Raw genomic sequence first — 9,496 nt, forward strand, 5'->3', positions numbered from 1 at the left:
GTACAGCAGGTTAGTCCACCAGGTATAACTAGGGTGTAGACACCAAATTATCCTCTTTGAGGTAGCTTCCATCACCCAGTAACTGGTGCACAAATCTTGCTCCTCGTCTTGACCTGTCAAAAGGGCGCTAGCTGTAAAGCCAGATACCTATATATGACAAGTTATATCAGAGAAAACTGTACATGGAACAATAAAGACCTGGCTTAATTACCTTTAGTATGAGGCGATTTCGCGTTCTAACCGGCTAACCCTACCCAATGACATTAATGGCCACTAATGATAGATAATGGGTTTCGGAAAGAACACTTAACTTGAATTTGTAGACAGCGTGTTGATAATGGTACACCTTTAGTTTCCATAACACTACGTCCAAGTAAATTTAACAGGAGCCGAATATGCTCCCGTGTGAGCCTCTGGTCTCAGTATAAACAATGGCTGCCCTCCTTCCTCACTCTGACGCCTGGCTTACATTGTCCACATGTCAGAAAGTGATAGAAGGGTCACATTTACTCTACTTTAATATTGATAATTAAGTTAATTTATATGAGATGTTTTATGATGGTAAAGTCCAAAGACTAATGTATTTAAGAATAATTCCCAGCAGAATAGCTGGTGAATTATAATAGTATGTGGTGATGATATCCCGTTTTCTATAGACGGTAATTCCACTACAAGTTACGTTTTCTATGGGTAACTTGTTTATACAACACAGCTATTATCTGTATGATATATTAAATGGTGTCGGATTTTCCGACATAATTCCCCAGGGGCTGCTCACGGGTCGAAGTCCTCTTTAGAACAGACGAACACCGATACTCCTCCTTCAAATTATAGTTAGTAATCACACATTTGTGCGTCTGTTCATACAGGACGGATGTCCCGTACTAGAGTTGCAGGGGTTAGAAGTCTAATGCGATTTCATTTCCCTGTCAACTCTTGAAAGGCTAATATTCAAGCCTTATTACATATTATTTAACCCAGAAGACTGGATGTGATCAAGTACTACAGTCAAGTATGATTCAGGGACTGCAGTGAGATCAGTGACATTAGATATAACTTGAAGTTTCTTCAGGTAACTGGTCACTGATATATAAACACTGAGGCCCATGGAATACATCTTGATTAAATAATAAATGTATCAAATCAGTCATCAGATTTATTAGGGTTTAATTTAGTTAATTGATTCAGAAGATTGAATAGCTCATCATTAAAGTAAAGTATGGTTCTGAGACTGCAGTGGGTTCAGTGACATTGGTCGCAGTGACTTGTAGCTGTTTTAGGCTACTGTTCACTGATTTGCCACTGAGGCCTCATGAACTCATCTCCAGCTTTAAATGATGATACTAACATCAACCTCTGTTACTATAGTCAGCTGTAATCTCCTTAGTATAATGCTACTGGAGAAATATAATCAGCTGACAAATTTAGTTTCTATTGGTATTGTTTATCTGCAGGCATAGGTCTCCTCAGGCTTGATACTGGGCCTGAGAGTAATTTACCTCCTGCAGAGTTTAACATGGTTATACCCTGATATTTAGTAGGGCTACCGTTGAATTGATGGTAGTAGTCTGTCCCCACAAGGAGAGCTATTTGGCATTTGATTTGCTCAAATTTACCTGCAGCTGCTTGATAATAGGTTTCCAGGTCAGCATAATCAACTTGAGATTGTTGCGACAAATCTTCACATTTCTTGATCTGTCTTGTTAAGTGGCCTTTAAGACCTGCAAGGGTTCTTTTCATTCTCCCTGCATTATCCATACTGGCTCGTTGGTAAAGCCTTGTGGGGCTTGTACTTGGGCTGCTCATAATACTGAACAAGCACTGATGGTAGCCTAGGGTCAAATTCTGCACTCACTAGGCAATAATCCTACCTCTGCTAGAGGTTAGCACTTAAAATTAATACACATTATATATATACAATCATACACACTAATGATTTGAGTGATAAACCAGTGTCACTGGAAGTACCTTTAGGTTAGCTCTTCTATATCACCCTAGGATGGTAGAGACACTAATTAATCACTCAAAGGTGTAATGATCATAAGTAAATTATTATATATACACAACTCAACTCGAGTTGATAAAAATTACACCCAAAATAGGGTCTGCACCATTCATTAATGGTGTTAGGTTATTGAATATAGTACAACTGACTATGGTAATAATGGGACTAGGATGAGCAATAATAGTTCAACTAGTCATATCCTACCCTGTTGTGGGTTGGCAATTAGTAAATATTATACTGTGATCACTAGTGCAATATATATTAAATAATTCTCTATTTGGAGAAATAATATACACAATTATTGATAATAGCCTCTTAATTAGCCTCTATGAAACTTCTAATATTATCAAGAAGTATTAAATATTATTAGTGACCTCGCGAAATAAAGTCCACAAAATTCGTGGATAATCTCTCGCGAAATGTAACACCACGAAATCCGTGAACAATCTTGCGAGGACACAGCCACTAATTTGGCTGGCTTCTATATTAGCGCTGTCATTTCACGAAATAACACGCCACCAAATATCTGTGGGTGTGCATGAAACCGCTGACGAAGCTGAACTCGGCTGAGGGGGGCTCCTGAGCTCCCTCGAGGCTACGCTGCCGTCTTGACTGCTGGCTTTGTTTAAATAACACTGCACTAGTATATTTAATGAATCCACTGGTTAACTGGTTCATCCGGTACTAAGATGACCAAATGTAGGTTCAAAGGACCGAATATTCCGGTTCCGAAGGTCCAAATAATGTGGGAACCGACCTGTGAGATTTATATTTGTTTAATTGATATGAATTTATATTTACGTTAATTTATATACTTCGATAGCAATTTGTATAATGTTAAGTGGACTGTATTTCTGCAATAATCTCATAATCTCACAAATCGATCTTCTACACATTAGGGGGGTTATATTTATATATATGCAGCCAATCAAACTACAGTATTAACTACATACATTGAAGTGGTTCCTTATCTTATAGTACAGCAGGTTAGTCCACCAGGTATAACTAGGGTGTAGACACCAAATTATCCTCTTTGAGGTAGCTTCCATCACCCAGTAACTGGTGCACAAATCTTGCTCCTCGTCTTGACCTGTCAAAAGGGCGCTAGCTGTAAAGCCAGATACCTATATATGACAAGTTATATCAGAGAAAACTGTACATGGAACAATAAAGACCTGGCTTAATTACCTTTAGTATGAGGCGATTTCGCGTTCTAACCGGCTAACCCTACCCAATGACATTAATGGCCACTAATGATAGATAATGGGTTTCGGAAAGAACACTTAACTTGAATTTGTAGACAGCGTGTTGATAATGGTACACCTTTAGTTTCCATAACACTACGTCCAAGTAAATTTAACAGGAGCCGAATTTGCTCCCGTGTGAGCCTCTGGTGTCAGTATAAACAATGGCTGCCCTCCTTCCTCACTCTGACGCCTGGCTTACATTGTCCACATGTCAGAAAGTGATAGAAGGGTCACATTTACTCTACTTTAATATTGATAATTAAGTTAATTTATATGAGATGTTTTATGATGGTAAAGTCCAAAGACTAATGTATTTAAGAATAATTCCCAGCAGAATAGCTGGTGAATTATAATAGTATGTGGTGATGATATCCCGTTTTCTATAGACAGTAATTCCACTACAAGTTACGTTTTCTATGGGTAACTTGTTTATACAACACAGCTATTATCTGTATGATATATTAAATGGTGTCGGATTTTCCGACAGCTGATAAATAAATGTCAAATTTTTTAACAGCTAATAATAATGATAAAGCCTCTTTCTCCACTGTGGAGTAATTCTGTTGACATTTAGTAAAATTTTTAGAATAGTAATGTAGTGGATGATTAATACCCTCATCATTTTCTTGCATTAGCACAGAACCAGCACCCCAGTCCGAAGCATCTATATATAGTTTGAATGGCTTAGAGTAGTCAGGAGTAGCTAACACTGGACCAGATGACACCATTCCTTTTAGTTTAGTAAATGCATCCTGACATTTCTGAGACCATCTAAACTTTACAATTTTACATAGCATGTTTGTCAAAGGAGCTGCAATTGCTGCAAAATTTTTACAGAACTCCCTATAATAAGCACACATTCCTAGATATCTTTGCACCTCTTTCTTGCTAGTCAACACTGGATACTCTAATATATCATTTACTTTATTTTTGAGTGGTAGCACCTTCCCATATCCCACTTCATATCCTAAGTAAGAAATACTAGCTCTAGCAAAAGTACATTTATGTAAGTTTACAGTTAAATTAGCCTCCTTTAAGCATTTTAATAGTTATCCAAACCTTTCATATTTTTATTGGGAAAAATTACAATATCATCCAAGTAAGCTCTACATTGTGGTATGTCTTTTAACACTAAGTTCATAAGACGCTGGAAAGTTGCTGGGGCATTTTTCAGCCCAAAAGGCATTACAGTGAATTCATACAACCCATCTGCAGTTATAAATGTACTCATCTCCCGAGCTCTTGGTGTTAAAGGAATTTGCCAGTACCCTTTTGACAAATCTAGTTTGGTTACAAACTTGGCTTTATCAACACTGTCAATACAATCATCTAATCTAGGTATTGGAAAGTTAATCACCAGTCATTACATTTAGCTTACGGTAGTCAATGACCAACCTGTGAGTTCCATCCTTCTTTGGAACCAAAATACAAGGACTACTCCAACTGCTGCTGCTAGGTCTCACCAATCCATGTTGAAGCATGTAGTCGACTTCTTTCCGGATGAGATTCAACTTGGTAGGTTGACTATATGGGTGTGATTTGACTGGTTGGTTGTCAGTCACCTCGATGTCGTGGTGAATAACTGAAGTCTGGGTGGGAATATCGCCAACGATGTCTGCATGAGAAGTCAGTAACTGCTCCAAGCCCTGCTTCTGCTCTGATGACAAATGTTCCACCATTTTCTGGACATTATCCAACCACTCCCCATTGCTAAAAAAAGGTACATGAACATTAGCTACACTATTAAAATCACATTCCCCATTATTCTCATCTACATGGGATACACTAAGTACCTGGTTTGTATTGGTAGTTCCCTTCTGTGTTAGTTTCATCCTATTCACATGCACTACTATTTCCTTTCTCTTGAGATCAGGTGTTTGGATTACATAATTGGTGGGACTGAGTTTCTTTATCACTGTATAAGGACCTTGGAACCTATGCAACAATGTTGGTCCCTGGCGTGCCATTAGTACCACCACTTTATCACCTGCCTCAAAATGTCGTTGCTTTGTCTTTTTATCGTACTGTGCCTTCATTTTCCCTTGAGCTTCTTTAAGATGAATTAAGGCTTTAGCCCTGTTTTTATTTAACTTATCTTGTAAGTCATGAATATAGTTTACCTGCACAACACACTTTGGATTTCCGACCAACTTATCTCTTAAGATGGTTAGTGGACTTCTCACCTCATGGCCAAAAACTAATGAGTTGGTTGAACACCCCAGGGACTCTTGATAAGTATCCCTCAGTGCCATGAGCATCAGTGGAAGACCATCATCCCAGTCTCTGCCAGTTTCTATGCAACTGGTTCTCAGCATTTGCTTAAGGGTTTGGTGCATCCTTTCCAAAGCACCTTGGCTCTCAGGATGGTAAGTAGTGGATGTCTTATGGAGGATGCCAAACTCCTCACAAAACTGCTGAAAACCTTTGGAAGTGAAATTAGCCCCATTATCTGTCTGTATTACTTTTGGTAAACCAAAAATAGTACAAAATTTCATTATGTGCCTTACTACCACTTTCGTTGTAGCATTTCTCACAGGGAATGCCTCAGGAAAGTGTGTAGTCTGACACATCATGGTGATGATATACATATTACCACTCTTGGTTCTAGGCAATGGGCCTACTACATCAACAATAATATGGGTAAAGGGTTCCTCGGCTACCACAATTGGCTGTAAAGGAGCTTTTGGTATTACCTGGTTTGGTTTGCCAGTTTTTATACATACTGGACATTCATTACAATAGTGGATGACATCTTTCTTTAATCCAGGCCAGGTAAAGTACTTGCTTATTTTATTATATGTTTTTGCAATACCCTGATGACCGCCTATTGGTGAATCATGGGCTACACTTAGCACTTTTTCTCTATAACCCCTCGGTAGGACTACTTGATTAACTACCTCCCAAGTGTGTGACACAGGTGAGCTCCTAGGTCTCCACTTCCGCATCAACACCTCTCTAGTGTAGTAATAAGTCATAGCCTCCGATTCTGCTTCTAGTTCAGTTACTGCCTTATTATGCAAGTCAGTCAACGTAGGATCAGTTCTTTGCTGATAAATAAAATTTGATTTTGATCTCAAGTGTGAAGAACCAGATGTGGTAACTGGACTACACTCTCCCCTACCCCTTTTCCTAGGAGGTTTGGTGGAGGTGCTCCCCATCCTGTTCCCATCTGCTTCTTCCAACTTGGCCATAAAAGTGTCACAAAGATCCACTTCACTATTTAATTTGTTAACCTATAATTTTGTCTCTTGACTTACATTATTGGGAGTTTGTGATATTTGAGACGCTGATTTTGACTGGGTCACGGCACATGCTGGGTACATTACCTTGTCCTCAGGATCTGTCCATGCCCTAGTCACCTCTGGCTTAGTTAGCATTATTGGGTGGTCATCTCTTTTAACTCTATTACCAGCAAGATCATTCCCCACAATTAGATCAATGCCAGCAACTGGTAATTTAGGACTAACACCTACTAAAATTTTGCCTTTAATAAAATTACAGTCTAGGTTTACTTCTCTCAAGGGTACAGTCTGGAAATCTCCTGTGATTCCCTGTATAATCATTACCTCCCCAGTCTCTGTAGACTGTATATATTGTAACACACTCTCTAATAATAAAGATTGGGATGCTCCTGTATCCCTCAAAATTTTAACATCATGCCACAAACCATTTGCACACTGTAATTTTCCATTTGATATAAACTCTCCAAAATGATTTATAGCAACTGCTTTTTTGCCCATTATTTTTGTTACACATTTGGTTTTCCTCCCATTACACACTGTGAGTGCCATAGGCCACTTCTCTGGGTGGAGAATTCAACAACTCTTAACAACATGACCCTTCCTACGGCAGTAGGAACACTGTTTCAACTCTGGGTGAGGCTTATTACTGGTGTGATCATCTTTGGGTTTCACATTACTCCCTTTACCACCTGGCACCTTTGAAAAGGTGTGTCTTGACCTGCTGTTGGCTACATTTGGGTCCCAAATCTGACTGAGGAGTTTACTGCTCGACCAGATCCTTGTCTATTTGATTGAATTTTATTTTTAAAAGTTACTTTATGCATCAACTCATATTTATCTGCTAATTTAGCCAACTCATAGATATCCCTGGGTAATTTCTCTGCCAAATACAAAGCCACATTAGAAGGTATGCAAGATAAAAATTCTTCTACTAGGAGTAAATTTTTAAGAGAGTCCAGATCCCTAATTTTTTCTGCATCTAACCACTTATTAAACATTTGATATTTCTCTTGTGCAAATTCTACCAAGATTTGACTTGGGTCTCGTCTCAGTTGTCTAAACTTTTGCCTATAAGCCTCAGAAACAAGTTGATAAGCAGTAAGGATGGCTGCTTTTACCTTATCATAGTTAAAACTGTTACTCAAAGGCATAGCTGCAAATATCTTCTGTGCCTTTCCCACCAACTGACCTTGAAGAAGAGATACCCATTGTGTTTCAGGCCATTCCATACTCCGTGCCAACTTTTCAAATGTATGAAGAATTGGTCTGGGTCAGACTCACAGAATAGAGGAAACTTGACATTTTTGTTAATCTTTAACTGCCCAGGATTTTGTTAAAAAGATTTTGTTAATCTTTTAACTGCCTTAAAATCGTCAACACCGGTATTTTCTGATCTAATTCCCAAATCTGCTAGCCTAATCTGTAACTATTTTTTCTGAGCTAGCTCCACTTCTAACCTCTTCATAGCTAGTTCTTGAGCTTGCTCTGCCTCTATCCTCTTCTGTGCTTGCTCTGCCTCTAGCCTCTTCTGAGCTTGCTCTGCATCTAGCCTCTTCTGAGCTTGCTCTGCCTCTATCCTCTTCATTGCTAATTCTACCTCTAGCCTCTTCTGAGCTTGCTCTGCCTCAAACTGCAACTTCTTTAGTTCCAATTCTGCCTGCCACTGCATCTGAGTCTCTACCTTTCCTGTAGTTACAACATTTGCACCACTGGTGGACGGGGACTGCTCTAATATTTCCTATGGGAGAATTTGCTCATCTACCCAGTGTATCATTATTTCTCTTAGCAGATCCGTCTTCACCATTCCCATGTGCAATAATAGTCCATAGTGCTTGCCAACAGCCACTAGGATAGACCTTTTTGCCGCTTTAAAACCCTCAACAATAAGATTTTTGACAATTTGTTGTGCTACCAAATCCATTTTTAGTGTGCTAAGCTACAGCAGACTCCAACACAAATTTATAATTCTGCACCACCTTTCTCTTTTTAGGCTGAGAATTTGTTTTGAAAACTGATAAGGACAGTGCTTAGTTCACTTGACTGCCCTGTCAACTGGTAAATTTTTTGCACTCGAGAACACGCACAAAAATTTCTTAAAACACTTTTCATAAAGATTAATAAAATGGACATAAATAAGTAATAAAGTACATATTCATATTATACCAATATTAAAAATATTCTAAATTTCTACACAAGTTAAAGTATAAAAAATAAGCTACACAATTATTATATCAGGTTACACCTACAGGCTATCCACTTTTATTAGGCTTTCGATCAGGCTGCTCAATTTGTGAGGCGCTCTCGGACAGGCTACCCAATTGTATCACGTGGTCTGGTCTTACTGATGTTATCAGCAGTGATACGTTTTTGTTGTCATAGAGAGCTAGTGAGAATTTGGTGGTGGTGGTCCTTACAATGATGTCAAGGGAGTATGAGGAGTAAGGGAAACAGCCTAGTACACAAGTCACAAATGTATACGTACAAGTCACACAGGATTACATTTAACAAGGCGTTTTCCTCACAACATAAGATCACTATGTATTATAAACTCAAGTGGCTCTGACCACCCCACGGCTCGCCGTCCCATTCCTGGTGTCATGCACCCAGCCACAAACCGCTATCATCCAGCTGTGTCATCCAACGACACATATTTTTGCCTCTAGGAAACCTGGACTCTTATAAAACCTCTCCAACTTCTGTAATATTACTCTACCCAATCTTGCAACCCTGGATATAGAGAAGGATAGGCTTATCTGACTGAACGGCCGGAGAAAACCCCTCAAATAGCAGGAACGGTCGGCAGCGATACACCTCCCAGGGTTGCCAGATTCAAATTGCTAAAAGTAGCGAATTTGTAATAAGAGTAGCCCAATTTTTTGTTTAGTGACTGATACGGGTTTCAAAGTTATCTATTATGATATATAGAGTACATTAAACGATTTTAATTGTTTTATTAACATTATCTCTGCATATATATATTTAACCAATATGATAATAGGATA

This window comes from Procambarus clarkii, unplaced genomic scaffold (assembly GCF_040958095.1).
Source record: "Procambarus clarkii isolate CNS0578487 unplaced genomic scaffold, FALCON_Pclarkii_2.0 HiC_scaffold_391, whole genome shotgun sequence".
In the NCBI taxonomy this organism is placed as follows: Eukaryota; Metazoa; Arthropoda; class Malacostraca; order Decapoda; family Cambaridae; genus Procambarus; species Procambarus clarkii.